General features: G+C 46.8%; 1 protein-coding gene, 1 long non-coding RNA gene and 1 other non-coding gene across 9 annotated transcripts in view; 2 read left to right on the top strand and 1 right to left on the bottom strand.

Moving 5' to 3' along the window:
- The window catches only part of ZFP3 (ZFP3 zinc finger protein), a 90,564-nt gene that overhangs the window by 10,110 nt on the left and 66,561 nt on the right, over positions 1 to 13,893 (bottom strand). The window lies entirely within an intron of this gene.
- Positions 3,058 to 9,345, top strand: LOC144305442 (uncharacterized). Its single transcript, XR_013372462.1, has 3 exons — positions 3,058 to 3,434; positions 4,364 to 4,543; positions 7,983 to 9,345. It is a non-coding gene; the product is annotated as an uncharacterized LOC144305442 (long non-coding RNA).
- LOC144311639 (small nucleolar RNA U13) lies at positions 13,061 to 13,164 on the top strand. The gene has a single exon (XR_013377233.1). It is a non-coding gene; the product is annotated as a small nucleolar RNA U13 (small nucleolar RNA).

Raw genomic sequence — 13,893 nt, 5'->3', positions numbered from 1 at the left:
AGAGAGAGAGAAGGAGAGAGAGAGAGAGAAGCAGAGACACAGGCAGAGGGAGAAGCAGGCTCCATGCAGGGAACTTGATGTGAGACTCGATCCTAGGTCTCCAGGATCACACTCCGGGTGGAAGGCCGCACTAAACCGCTGAGCCACCGGGGCTGCCTGATATTCTCTCTCTCTCTCTCTTTTTTTTTTTTTTTTTTTTGTCTTTAAGATTTTATTTATTTATAATCATTTTCTTCGGTGGCAAAGCAAAAAAAAAAAAAAAAAAAAAAAGTCATACACAGGAGTGCCTGGGTGGCTCAGTTGGTTAAGTGGCTAACTCTTAATTTTGGCCCAGGTCATGATCACCGGGTTGTGAGTTCAAGCCCCATACTGGGGTTGCAAACTAGGTATGGAATCTACTAAGAAAAAATAATAATAACACCACACATTATACTATATATATATATATATATATATACACACACACCCCATACACACATATATGAAATTTGTGATAAAAGTGAGAAAGTAGGGATCCCTGGGTGGTGCAGCGGTTTAGTGCCTGCCTTTGGCCCAGGGCGCGATCCTGGAGACCCGGGATCGAATCCCACGTCGGGCTCCCAGTGCATGGAGCCTGCTTCTTCCTCTGCCTATGTCTCTGCCTCTCTCTCTCTCTCTCTGTGACTATCATAAATAAATAAAAATTTTAAAAAAAGTGAGAAAGTATTTGCCAATTAATAATTATGGGTTAATTTTGTGTCTGGAATGGGGATAGATGGAAAGAGAGGGTTTTGCTCTGCATTTGGCTCATTTCAACTAATCTATGTTAATAATAATATTAATAATGATGATAAAAGTGATAGGTCACATTTAAGGGGAGTCTACCATGTGCCAGATCCTAAGAACCAACAAAAAATTTTTTTGAAAGAAAGAAAGCTAAAAGATTAACGGAAATGTCACAAGGAAGCAGGAGGCAGCTTGCAGTGACTCGCGCTGGCCAACCAATGGCACCGTGGGCACCAAAATAAGCAATGATGGGGGCACCTGGCAGGCTCAGTCGGTGGAACATGCAAGTCTTGGTCTCAGGGTTGTGGGTTCAAGCCCCACATTGGCAATAGAGATTACTTGCAAATAAAATCTTAAAAAAAAATAAAACACTGAAACAAGGTGAACCTGGATCTAAATCATAAGTAAACAATTAGGTACATGTAAACGGGGATTTCTCCACCTTGGCACTGCTGATGTTTTGGGCTGGGTAATCCTTTGTTGTGGGGATGCTTCCGTGGACTGCAGGATGTTCAGAAGCCCATCTGGCCTCTCCGCATCACATGCCCAAGGTATGTGGCTACAGACTGAATACTGTGTCCCCCCAAAATCCTTATGTGGCTATCCTAATCCCCAAGCTGATGGCATCAGGAGGTGGGGGTATTTGGAGGTTATTAGGTCATGGGTGCAGTCCTCGTGAATGGGATTTTTGTCCTTTATAAAAGGGGCCCTACACAGCTCTCTTCATCTGAGTAACTATAGCAAAACGACAGGTGTCTATGCACCAGGGAGCAAGCCCTTCACAGACACTGAGCACCTGCCAGCCGCAACCCGGAAGTCCCAGCCTCCAGGACTGTGAGAAACAAGTATCTGATCTTATGAGCCATGCAGCCCATGTTATTTTCCCGTCTCAATCCCAAAGGATTAACACGCACTCCCTCAACAGTGACATTACCAAATTTTCCCCTAGGGGGCCAAATTACACAAACTGAGAAATGCATTCTACAAGCCAGAGTGGGCTCTTCCAAAAAATCAACGTTGCGTGAGCGGGGCGGGGAAACAAAAGCAGGGGAGGAGTTTTCTGTTTTACAGCAAGGGAGACTAGAGATACTAAGGGCCAACTGTAGTTGATAAATCTTGATTAGATCTTGGATTAAAAAAAAAACTTGGGGTGCCTGGGTGCCTCAGTCAATTAAGGGTCTGGCTCTTGACTTTGGCTCAGATCATGATCTCAGGGTCTTGGGATCGTGCCCTGTAGCCTCTTCACTCAGTAGGGAGTCAGCCTGAGATTCTCCCTCTCCCTCTGCCCCTCCCCACTCTCACTCTCTCAAAATAATAAATAAAACCTTTGAAAAAACTAAAAGAAAAACTTCTATAAAAGTCAGATGGTGTGGGATCCCTGGGTGGCGTAGCGGTTTGGCGCCTGCCTTTGGCCCAGGGCGCGATCCTGGAGACCTGGGATCGAATCCCACATCAGGCTCCCGGTGCATGGAGCCTGCTTCTCCCTCTGCCTGTGTCTCTGCCTCTCTCTCTCTCTCTCTCTCTCTCTCTCTGTGACTATCATAAATAAAAAAATAAAAAAGAAAAGTCAGATGGTGGAGATTGGGGAAATTTGAATATGCACTATATATATTAGTGATACTAAGTGATTATTCACTTTTTTAGATGTAATAGTAGTATTGTAGTCACTCAGGAAAACCTTTATTCTGATCTTGGGACATACATGCTAAACTACTTAAGGGAGCAGTATCATGTTCATTGAAACTTGCTTCCAAATGGTTGGGCAGAAAGTAAAGTGTGTGGGGCAGGAGGACAGGTGAAGAAGAGAGAGACAGAGAGAGGGAGAGAGAAAGTCCAAATGTTGGCAAAATGCTGATGAGCTTCGTGGAAGCCCATAGGGGTGTTCATAGTTAGTATTCACCCAACTTCTTGGTAAGCTTGAAACTTTTCAAAATAAATCAAGGAAATACAATCAAAATATATAATATATGATAAAAATCATAGAGAAAAAACATTTGACAAGGAAGCTGGAAATCACTGAGGGAGAGGAGGTCGTAGAGGAGAGAAGACCCCAGGGAAGCGAAGTAGGTTGAGAAAAGTCAGGGAGTGTGAAGTTCCGGAACCTCCAGAAGAAGTTGTTTCAACAATACAAAGGGCTGCCGGGCAGCTCAGTAAGATGCCAACAGAAAATGCAACAAACATTGGCTTTGGCAAGACAGAGGTCTACGGTGACCTTGACAAAATGGGGAGGACAGGAGCCCGATTGATGTGGTTTGTGGGAAGGACAGCATTGAGCAAGGGGAGCATACAAATAGATGGTCCTAAAGAGGAGCTTTGTGTGGGGACGGGAACAGAAACGTGAGGCAAGAGCCAGAAGGGGAATGGCTAGGAGTATGTTCTTGCCCTGCTTGTGATTCTGGAGGGGAGTGATGGGAGGATGGGTCTCTGTGGTTGAGGGAAGGACTGAGTAGCGTGTGGGGGTGGGGGACAGGGTGTGGACGCCACCCCCAAGGGGCTGAGGGGCGGCGGCATCCTCAGAGCAAGTGGAAGGGTGGCCTGGGTGGAATGAGGGGCTAGACTCCTCTGGATGCACCTGTCTTCTCCAGGGATCACCACCCAAGGCACCATGGGCTGAGCGGAAGCTGCTGGAGGTCTAAGGAGGAGAGAGAGGTGAAGTCGAAGCTCAGCAGGTAGCAACCTGGGTTTGGAGGAAGGCACAGGATAGTCCGGCCATGTTGCCAGCTCAGTTGTGGACAATGAGCGGGTTCCATCAAAGTGCAAGATCATTTCCTCCTACAACAAGCTACCGTTTGGGCGCAGATGCAGAGTGAGAGGATAGCTGGGGTCTGCCAGGGGTGTCGGATTTCTTTCATCTTTATTGACAGCCCAGGATCCAAACCTCTTCCCTCTATTTCCTATGTGTGGATCCCCTTCCCCATTGTGACAGTCTCCCTGAAGAGCACGGCCCTCCTCCCACCAGACAAGCTCCCACCGCCAGATACTTGCTTCGCAGTGTCCCATGCAGAAGGGAAGGAGCGCGTGACCCAGGGCAGCCAATCAAATGCACTGATTCAAGTTTGGGGTCAGGAGCCCAAGAAGACACAGAGTTGGGGGCTGCAGAATGGTGTCAGCGGTGGCAACCAGGCCAGTGGTCGCCTCCCGTGAGCAGTGAACCATGTCCCTGCAGCCTTTACCCTCCTGCCCCCCAGATGGTAGCAGAGACGTCTTCTCCAACGTGGGTTCTATGCCAGACCTTTGCTTGTGGTTCTCACCTCGCAACCTCCAAGCTGGTTCTCCAGCTCTCCCAGAAACTCTGTGAGCCAACCAGCGTCTACACAGCACAGATGGCTACATTTATACAATGATATGTCTGTGATCATAAAACCGCAAGGTTCACCGACAGATTGAGCAAGCAAGTTCAATTTCTTCTAACTAGTGTGTTTTGCGGCCTAAATGAACAAACACGGCCCGCCGTGGTAATGATGTTTTACACGTTTTATGGGTATCCGAAGCCTTGTGGTGAAAACTTACATTCCTGTGAGATTAGCCAGGAACAAAAAAACCTCTTGTACTCTAACAGATGGCTATCTCACAGAACCTCTTCGGTTCCTTCTCCTAGAATGCCAGTAAACACGCTGCGAGAAATTGCCGTCGTGATGACAAGGAAGCAGGCATGTATTGTCTAATCATAAATTAGATCTCCGCTGAACACCTGGCTGGTCTCCAAAACCCCTAACTCCTTCTTCCTTCTCTAAGATGACAATAGCCGGAACAACTCTCACGTCCTCACACAATTTTGGTAAGAATGTGTTTCCTTTATAGCCTTCTCATCAAATACTCTTGTGACCAAAAGTTTCTTTTGATTTGATTTTTTTTAAAGATTTTATTTATGGGGATCCCTGGGTGGCGCAGCGGTTTAGCGCCTGCCTTTGGCCCAGGGCGCGATCCTGGAGACCCAGGATCGAATCCCACATCGGGCTCCCGGTGCATGGAGCCTGCTTCTCCCTCTGCCTGTGTCTCTGCCTCTCTCTCTCTCTCTCTCTGTGACTATCATAAATAAATAAAAATTTAAAAAAATAAAAATAAATAAATAAAGATTTTATTTATGTATTCATGAGAGACACAGGCAGAGAAAGAAGCAGGCTCCCTGTGGAGAGCCCAATGCGGGACTCGATCCCAGTCCCCAGGATCACACCCTGAGCCAAAGGCAGATGCTCAACCACTGAGCCATCCAGGCGTCCCTTTCTTTTGATTTTAAAGGAAGCTGATTACTGAATATAAGCTGAATCTTATAATTTTGGGTCGTTACTAGCAATTGTCCCTTCTTTGCCATCTCTTCCCCCCTTCTTTCTTTCCTTCCTTATTGTCTCTTTACATTGGCTAGAACCTTCCGATCATCATTAAGTAGCAGAAGCAAGGGGCACCTAGGAGCTCAGTAGGTTGAGCATCTGACTCTCGATTTCGGCTCAGGTCATGATCTCAGGGTTATAAATAAATAAATAAATAAATAAATAAATAAATAAATAAATAAATAAATAAATAATCTTCAAAGAAGAAGTGAGGCAAATGAAGAATGCCAGCCTCCCAAGAATTTGAAGATTGAGTCTGAGTCTGAAGCCGCACAGGTAATTCTTGAGAGCCAAGTCGGTGCTGGAGTTTTGATGCTAATCTAAAGCTTGTCTAGGGTATTCCACAGCTATTGAACTTCATGAGTTCCATTTTTGTAGTAATCTTTGAGGGTAGTAATGATATTTTTCTGTTTGTATAATGTCAATCATTTGGTCAATGAAGATGGACCTTAGATTAAATTCAACAACATAAGTTTTAGTTAAGAAAAAATGTTTTAACTGAGTTTTTAAAAACTTCAATTTAAAAATTGAAGCTTTGTAAAATAACTTTTTCTCACTTATACCAAAATTATAGTTAGCAGGGTGAGGGCAGAGAAGAGCATTCCGAATGGAGAAACCGGAGAGCCAAGGGGAGTAAGTGCCAGGTTTTTCTCTGGAGTGGTTTTCTTCCAAAGGGCATTTCTGTCCAGGGTAATGTGACTGTGCTTGCTGGGCTCCAAGTAACCCACTTTATAGGTACAGGGCAGAGGACCGGAAGGAAACTAAGTGGGAACCTTATATCTGCCCTCGCTTGTTGGGTTACTTTGGCTAAGTCACCAAGCACCAGGAATGTTTCTTGTCATGGATCAGTCCATCCATCCATCATGCACCGATCCTTCATCCACCTGTCCTTCATCCACTCATCCATCATCCATCCATCCTTCTCTCCATCCATCCATTCTTTTCTCCTTCTATCCATCCATCGATACATCCATCCATTCATCACCCACCCATCCCTCTATCCCTCCATCCATTCATCCATCCATCGTCCATCCAATATTTAAAGAGTGATTACTACCTACATACACTATTTTAGATACTGGGAATACCCGCATAAAGAGACAATGTTCCTGCTTACTATGTAGTGGAGAAATGTAATATATAAGCAAATAAATAAATAAAAAGGCAATTTCACACTGTGATTAGTTCTATTTAACAAACCACGGGAACATGTGGCATGGTGAGGACATGGATGCAGGTGAGGATGCTCCTAGTTGAGGTGGTGGGGGAAAACTTCTCAGAGGAGGTGATGTGGGAACTCAGAATGAGCTCCCCGTGCTAATGAGAAGGAATCAGCCAGGTGAAAGGATGAAGAACAGTGTTGGGGGGACCAGAAAACCCTGAAAAGAAGAAAGGCACAGCATGGTACAGGCCAGAAGGAGGGCCAGTGCACTGGAGCTTCAATGAAGGTGTGGGGAAGCTGTAGGGCATGGCGTAGGGGAGCTTGGGGGGCATGTTTTCCAGTGGACTTTCTCCTTGGCTTTCCTGGAACTTGTCCAGTTTACACGACTGTGCGAGCCTCTTTTCTTTTCAACGGTATTTGGGTTCAGACAGCAAATTATACAGTTGCCCTCCCTTTAAGGCCACAGCAAGGGCTTTGAGTATTTCCTCAGTGCAGGGAGATGCCACTGAAGGTTTTAGGCAGGAGAATCGAGGACCTCATATGGGTGCTTCCTGTAGCTACAGCAGTTTTCTCCATGTCTGAAATAAGACATAGCTGCTGCCATGGGTCTGGCCTCTATTTCCAGGGATCTGCAAGATGATCCACATGGGTGTGATTTTGTATTAAATCTAAAATGGGGGATCCCTGGGTGGCGCAGCGGTTTGGCGCCTGCCTTTGGCCCAGGGTGCGATCCTGGAGACCCGGAATCGAATCCCACGTCGGGCTCCCGGTGCATGGAGCCTGCTTCTCCCTCTGCCTGTGTCTCTGCCTCTCTCTCCCTCTCTGTGACTATCATAAATAAATAAAAATTTTTAAAAAATCTAAAATGGTTGAGGGGCACCTAGGGGGCTCAGTAGGCTAAGCAATCTGCTCTTGATTTCAGCTGCTTCTCCCTCTGCCTATGTCTCTGCCTCTCTCTCTCCGACTATCATAGATAAATAAAAATTAAAAAAAAATCTAAAATGGTTGAGGGGCACCTAGGGGGCTCAGTAGGCTAAGCAATCTGCTCTTGATTTCAGCTCAGATCATGATCTCAGGGTAATGGGATCAAGCCCCACTGTCAGGCCCTGCAGTCAATGTGGAGTCTGCTTGAGATTCTCTCTCTCTCTCCCTCTGCCCCTCCCCCTCTCCGCTCACTCGCTCTCTCTCTTTCAAAATAAAAATAAATAAATAAAATCTTTAAACCTACAATGGTTGAAACATGCCCCACGTGGCTGATGTATGTTCCACGGATTGGTGCTAGCGTGCGGGTGCAGAGGTCAGATCATAGCCAGTAGGGCTGGTATACCAGGTGTCCTTCCAGAAGAGGGTGGAGGCCCACCTGCAGGAGCGGGGGCACGGGGTGGGGGGGTGCACAGCGGCTGCCGTGATCTTTGCCCCCAGTATATTGTGATGTACTGCAGCTACACTGGGCCCAAGTTATATGGGTTTTCTGTTTATAGCATCCAGTATAGAGCCCAGAGCACGTGCTGGAAACCTATATCGTCTGAAAACATTTGAGTGGGGAGTATCCGTTTCCTGTCTCCACCATGAGGAGGATAATCATGTGGCCTGGGGACTGCCGGGCAGATCAAATCCCACCCCATCCGTGTCCCAGACAGTCCCTTATGAGTGTCCCGCCTAGGGGGCCTCCTTGCTGGCCTCCCACCCCCAGCTCCCTAACATCCTGTTTACTCTCCATTCCACAGCTGACAGAGTCCAACGTCGTGACCCCGTATGTTTACACATCACCAGACGATCTCCAACCTCACGGTATTACTGACCATGCTCCCTGTGCTCCACACTGCATCCCCGTGACTTGTGTATTTTCTAACTAGCAGTTTGCACCTCTTGATTCGGTCTACCACTGAACAGGTGGAGACATGGCAGGAAAAAAGGGATAAAACAATGTTTTGAATACACTGTGAGGGAGCAGGGGTGGCGGGCAGGGAGTGAAGGCAAGATGGTGGGCCAGGAGGTGTGGGTGAGGGCCCACAGTTACAGGGAGGAGGGTGAGACTATGGAAATGCATGGAATTCTCCCCTTTTTGATACCTGTGTCTGGCTGTAGGTAGCCCATTGGTCGTTTAGGGCCTATGGCTACTTTGAGGTGGGTCACCTAATGTGCATGACCGATGGGTGGCCACGGGGTCACTTTGGGCGCTTTCTGCATTTCACCCACAAGCCTGTTGGCAGACAAGTGGCCTCCGGGTCCCCTGCCCTCTGGCCCCCACCAGTTGGTCCTCTGGGGCTGTGAGTCTGTGTTGTGTTTTGTTTTGTTTGTTCACGTGGCCATGCCCCCCAGCCAGGTGTACAAGGCCATCAGGACGAGGATGCTGCCACCACACAGAGCCCAGCCTCACCTCAGTGTCCAATATCCAAACCCCTCCAGTCCCCGAAGGCCAGCCAAGCCCACGGGTCCCACCCTGCCAACCTCTCCTGGGTCTTCCTGGCCCCGGGGACTTGCGCCTGGGTGGGAATCCGCCCAGCAAACGTTCCCTGCTGCCTCCCGTCCCAGATCTGGGCTGAAGACCTCTGAGGGCCCTTGTCAAGGTATTTGTAGTTTCTGGGCAGACGTTCTGCTCTCCACGCCTAGAAAGCAGGATGTGGGTCTAAAACCAGAGCCTCGATGGCAAGTGATGCAGAGCATTTTCTCATGTGCATGTTGGCCAAGTCTATGTCTTCCTCTGTGAGATTTCTCTTCATGTCTTTTGCCCGTTTCATGATTGGATTGTTTGTTTCTTTGGTGTTGAGTTTAAGAAGTTCTTTATAGATCTTGGAAACTAGCCCTTTATCTGATACGTCATTTGCAAATATCTTCTCCCATTCTGTAGGTTGTCTTTTAGTTTTGTTGACAGTATCCTTTGCTGTGCAAAAGCTTCTCATCTTGATGAAGTCCCAATGAGTCTCACCTCACACCAGTGAGAATGGGGAAAATTAACAAGGCAGGAAACCACAAATGTGGGAGAGGACGCGGAGAAAAGGGAACCCTCTTGCACTGTTGGTGGGAATGTGAACTGGTGCAGCCACTCTGGAAAACTGTGTGGAGGTTCCTCAAAGAGTTAAAAATAGACCTGCCCTACGACTCAGTAATTGCACTGCTGGGGATTTACCCCAAAAATACAGATGCAATGAAACGCTGGGACACCTGCACCCCGATGTTTCTAGCAGCAATGTCCACAATAGCCAAACTGTGGAAGGAGCCTCGGTGTCCATGGAAAGATGAATGGATAAAGAAGATGTGGTCTATGTATACAATGGAATATTCCTCAGCCATTAGAAACGACAAATACCCACCATTTGCTTCGACATGGATGGAACTGGAGGGTATTACGCTGAGTGAAGTAAGTCAATCGGAGAAGGACAAACATTATATGGTCTCATTCATTTGGGGAATATAAATAATAGTGAAAGGGAATAGAAGGGAAGGGAGAAGAAATGGGTAGGAAATATCAGAAAGGGAGACAGAACATGAGAGACTCCTAACTCTGGGAAACAAACGAGCGGTGGTGGAAGGGGAGGGGGGGGTGGGGGTGAATGGGTGACGGGCACTGAGGGGGGCACTTGACGGGATGAGCACTGGGTGTTATTCTGTAAGTTGGCAAATTGAACACCAATAAAAAATAAATTTATTATTAAAAAAAAAAACAGAGCCTCGATGAAGAGGCTCCAGAAATGTTTGCTGCCTGAGTGAATAAAGGGACGGAAGAGTGGAAGACTTGGCCTGGGCCAGGTCCTCAGGCCTCAGTTTATCGGGGTTAGGATGCACCTGACAGGAACTCAGCCCTTAGGGACGCTAGTCCTCTGCACAGCTCTCAGCCTCGCCTCTGGCTTGGGGTTTGGCCTCCTCTTCCTCTGGACCACTGGGCCTCCTAGTACACACACCTTCTCTCCCTCCGTCTGCCCTGGGGTGTCATCCTGTGGCCCGGGCACAGCACAGCTCTTGGTCTTTGGCCTGAGCGCACCTAGGAAGCCAGCCAGCCTGCCAGCCAGCCAGGTTATATTTAGATTTCTGCCACCACCTGACGGGGTCATCTGTGAGTCGGGGCACAGGAGTAGCTGTGGCATTTCGGGAGTAAGCCGAGGCAGGACCAGGGCAGCGAGGAAGTAGGTGGGGAAGTGGGGGCTCATCTAAGTGAGTCACAGGGCAAGGATGAGAATGTGTGGCTTCCATGGAACCCAGGGAGAGGAGGTCAGACCCCAGGCTGCTGCTGGTTTGCAGTCTCCAGCAAAGCTGACCCGGGCACAGGCACTTGAGCTGCAGACACCGTGACTCCATCGACGGCACCGCGTGCACCCACGGGTGCTCCCACGCAAGTGCCGGCTTAACTTTTCCAGAAAGTCCCAAGCTGTTTTCCAGAGGGCTGGCTCTGGTTTCTGTGCTTGCCGGGAGGGCACGAGGGGGCTGCTCCGCTGCGTCCCCACCAGCATGTGCACAGCCAGGTACCCTCCACTCAGCCACTTGGCCACGGTGCAGATCCCTCACTGAGGGTCGCTTTGTATCCCTGTGGTCACTCAGGGTGGCGAAGGGATGCCCATGGGCGTGTTTCTGGGTTGATGATATGTCCCTTCAAATATTTTTTCCATCTTGTTTTCTTATTGTGAAGTTATTTATTTATTTATTTATTTATTTATTTATTTATTTATTAGCAAAGGAGAGCTTGAGCAGGGGTGGGGGGAAGAGGCAGATGGAGAGGAAGATGCAGACGCCCCGCTGAGCAGGGAGCCCGATGCAGGGACTCAACCCCAGGACCCCAACCCCAGCACCCCGGGATCATGGCCCAAGTGGAAGGCAGAAGCGTCACCCACTGAGCCCCCTGGGCGCCCCTTAGAGTCTTTCAAATACTGCATACACAAAGCTTTATCCAATATTTGACTTTCCAATATTCTCTTCCAATTTGTTGTCTATCTTTTCAATTCTCCTAATGGTGTCCTTGGAAGAGACGTTCTCATTCTGAGCAAGTCCAACATATGGATTTGGTTTTCTACAGATAGCACAGGAGCCAAGAAATCTTTGCTGAACCAAAAGGTCACGAAGATTTTGTGCTAAGTTCATCAGTTTCATGTCCTACGTTTTAGTTCTGTGATCCATCTCGAGTACTTTGGTTTTGTTTTGTTTGTGTGGTTCTTGACGTCCTACAGTTTCCACGCTATTTGTTGAGAAGACCGTCCTTTCCTTCTGCACTGAATCACCTTCGCTCCTTTGCTGAAAACCAACCATCCACATGCGATCCATGTCCTGGGTCACGGGCCCCCGGCTTTCAAGTACCTGCATTCAAATCCCATCACTGTCACTTATTAGCCTAACCTCCCCTAGATACAGATATGCCCCGCAGTGCCTCAGCCCTCTCATGTGTAACAGTGACTCGCTAATGATTCTTACTGGAAGCGTTGTGGGGGTGATTAAATGAGGTAATCACATTAAGCTTCTGGAATACTGAGTAGACACACAGTAAATACTAGCTGCAATTTTTATCTCCACTTTTCAGGGGATGTGAGGTGAGCTTCGAGTCATAAATAGCTCTCCTAAGTGAGCGTTCAGAAGTGGTACGGGAAATTTCCAGGTGATGCACCACAGGAGTCTGACCCCAGACCTCAGAGCCTCCATCACTCACATCATCTATCCTGTACATTTTTTAAAATATTTTTTTCAAAGATTCTACCTATTTATTCATAAGAGACACAGAGAGAGAGGCAGAGACACAGGCAGAGGGAGAAGTAGGCTCCCTGCGGGGAACCCGATGTGGGACTGGATCCCAGGACCCCAGGATCACACCCTGAGCCCAAGGCATATGCTCAACCACTGAGCCCCCCAGGCATCCCTTGATACTGTGATTATGATGGAACTTGGTGGTTTTCTTCATGTTTCTTGTGTTTTGGGTTCATTGAGCTTTTGGGGCCTGTGAGTTTGTAGTTTTTATGAAATTTGTAAACTTGCATCCATTATTTCTTGGAATTTTTTTTTTTTTTTTTTTTTTTTTTTGGTGCCTCTTCCATTTGGGACTCCAGCACACACATCATAGGCTTCTCAGAGTTATCTCACACTCGGCATTCATATATTTTCAGCCTTTACTTCTCTGTATTCCGCTGTGGACAGTTCCTCTTACCATGTTAAGGTCACTAATTTTAGATAATTTCTGTGTTATCTAATCGAGGGATTCCATTCAGTGTTATTTGTCATCTCTAGAGGCATGGCTTGGGTCATGGATGTGGGTTCTCCATATCTATTTAACATGCATTTGCCCCTAATTCCACCACTGCTACCATTTCTGGGCCTGTTTCTGTCATTAGTTTGTGCCTCTTTCCCATGTTGATGTAAAATTAATTTTTTTACATATTAAGGAAAATAACTCTTGTCACATAGCACAGATATTTCTCACAATTTTTTGTTTGTGTTTTCTGTTCCCTATCCCTGAAATGAAACTCACTCTTATTCTTGCTCCAATCTCCCTTTCTTGGCTCCATTTTCCTTCAATAATCCTTAGTACCACCCAACACATTATATAAATCTGTGTTGTCTCCTCACTAAAAAACAAACTGCATAAGGGTAGAGATTTATCTGTTTTATTTACTGCAATATCCCCATGCCAAACATCAGGAGCAGAGCACATCCTAAATGTCTCTAATAAATATATTTTGGGAGGAAAAAAAAAGTTAATCTTGTTTCCATTATTTTTGTTTTCATTAAAATCAGTCACCTTTAGAAAGTCTTGCTCATTTCAAGAATACTTGATTTAATTTTTACATTTAAATGTTAAAGCTTCTGATCCTTAAAAAAAAAGCCTCTGATCCTTTTGTAGCTCATAAATGTGATGATTATGTGTTCACGCCACTGTGTGACATATGCCGCCCTCAAACCTTGTTATGACCACGGCACATTACCCATTTGACGTGAAAAAAATAATAATAATAAGGGATCTCTGGGTGGCGCAGCGGTTTGGCTCCTGCCTTTGGCCCAGGGTGCGATCCTGGAGACCCAGGATCAAATCCCACGTCGGGCTCCCAGTGCATGGAGCCTGCTTCTCCCTCTGCCTATGTCTCTGCCTCTCTCTCTCTCTCTCTGTGTGACTTATCATAAATAAATAAAAATTTAAAAAATAATAATAAATAATTATTAAAGCCTCTTTGATATGGATTTTGATGTGTGAAGCATGATTCTGGTTTTATTGGTGAATCTTCTTCCTTCTGCCTTGCTCCTGGCAGCCACCATTCTCCTTCCTGTCTCAACTAATTTGATTGCTCGAGGTTCTTCATGAAAGTGAAGTCACATGATATTGTCCTCTAGTGACTGGCTTAGTTCACTCGGCATAACGTCCTCAACATTCATCCGCGTTGTAGCAGGTGTCAGAATGTCCTTCTTTTCTCAGGTGGAATAATATTCCACTCCACGGATATAGGCCACATTTTGTTTACCTGATCCTCCATCGGTGGACACTTGGGTTGTTTCCATGTCAGGGCTGGGGTAAAGAATGCTGCTATGAACACAGGTGCATGAATGTTTCTTGAGACCCTATTCTTTTTTTTTTAAAGATTTTATTTATTTATTCATGAGAGACAGAGAGAGGCAGAGACACAGACAGAGGGACAAGCAGATACCCTGCAGGGACCCCGATGTGGGACT

The sequence above is a fragment of the Canis aureus genome, chromosome 3 (genome assembly GCF_053574225.1).
Source record: "Canis aureus isolate CA01 chromosome 3, VMU_Caureus_v.1.0, whole genome shotgun sequence".
NCBI classification, from domain to species: Eukaryota; Metazoa; Chordata; class Mammalia; order Carnivora; family Canidae; genus Canis; species Canis aureus.
Note: the sequence above shows the minus strand (reverse complement) of the source record. Positions and strands in the feature narration are given on the sequence as shown.